Below are 1,368 nucleotides of genomic sequence, written 5' to 3' on the forward strand. Positions count from 1 at the left end.
ACAGACCCCACCAAAACGTTGACTTGAAATTTGGATTTTCAATCAAAAAATATATATATATATATATTTTATTTTTTTAATATCCAGTAGGGAGTCTGGGGATCGCACAGTCCCACAGTCCCACATCCTCGAAAAATGTCGGGCCAGGCCGAGCCCCCAATTGAGACGTTCGTCCCCAACGACTCCTTACCCAATGACCAATGGAAATTGGACATACAAAAATCTATCACAAACCTCTCTGCCCAGGTCAGTACTCTACAGGCCAATCTCAATCAAATTTTGGGACCGGCTCTAACAACCCCGAACAATGATGGGCCCATCTCCAAGGAGCCTTTGACTGATAACCAATGTAAATCAACCATACACCAAATGCTCACTAACCTCTGTGCAAAAACAACCAACCTTGAATCCGAACTCCGGGACCTTAAATCCCAAACCCGTGCACCTATAGATGAAGACACACCCGACACTTTCCGATTTGGCTCCACAAGCCCGCCTGTTCCGCCTGCAAGTGAGCCTCCCAGCTACCGCTCAAAAGTGGACAAACCTGCAAAACCGAGCCTTAAAAAACGTCCGACCCCACCAGCTTCTCAGTCCCAATCGCAGCCGCCAGTACCCGAACACCTTTTGACGAAAGTGGTGGGCCGCCCGATGCTGGACAAAACTCTTCATGAAATGGATGACATAACTTCGGTATGGCTCTTCTTCAGAGCAATTTTCCCTGACGGCAAGCCCCCATCCCAATCAGCATTTGAAAAATACTGGCATGCCCAACCAGCCCTCAATCGCCACCACTCTCTCTGGTATCTTCCGTCTAAATCGGTATCTCAACCAAATCGCCACGGAAGCTCCACCAGTTTCATCCGCCTTTGTGTTCCTAGCGACTCTGTCGCCCAGGTGAAACGACATGCAGCCCTTACGTGGAAATGGCAGCTTGATGAAAACATCGACCCCCGCTCCCAACAACATCCCGACGCTACGAAAGCAGCTTCAATTCACTATCTCCGCACCAAGCGGGAGGCCCGCTGCATACATGAACGAGCGCCAAAAAATCTTGCCCGCAGCATGGATGCACTACTGAGCCCACTTGTCAACTCCACTAACGCAGACATCCTCCAATCTACCGCGGACCGTCTCCAGAAGGCTTACCAAGCAAAGCACGATAAAAACCTCTTCTCACTTAACCCGCGAATCCCGGTAAACGCTAAAGAATCAGCGCGTGCGGAACCCGGACGACTTCATATACCAACGGTCTCCCCGACACAATCATCTGACACGATGGATAGCAATACGCAGCCTCAGCTTTCCACGACGGACTCTTCGACGACAGGCAATGATATAGAAATGGCTGACATCGTCAAAGAGGAG

The sequence above is a fragment of the Sphaeroforma arctica genome (genome assembly GCF_001186125.1).
Source record: "Sphaeroforma arctica JP610 unplaced genomic scaffold supercont1.1453, whole genome shotgun sequence".
Taxonomy (NCBI): domain Eukaryota; class Ichthyosporea; order Ichthyophonida; genus Sphaeroforma; species Sphaeroforma arctica.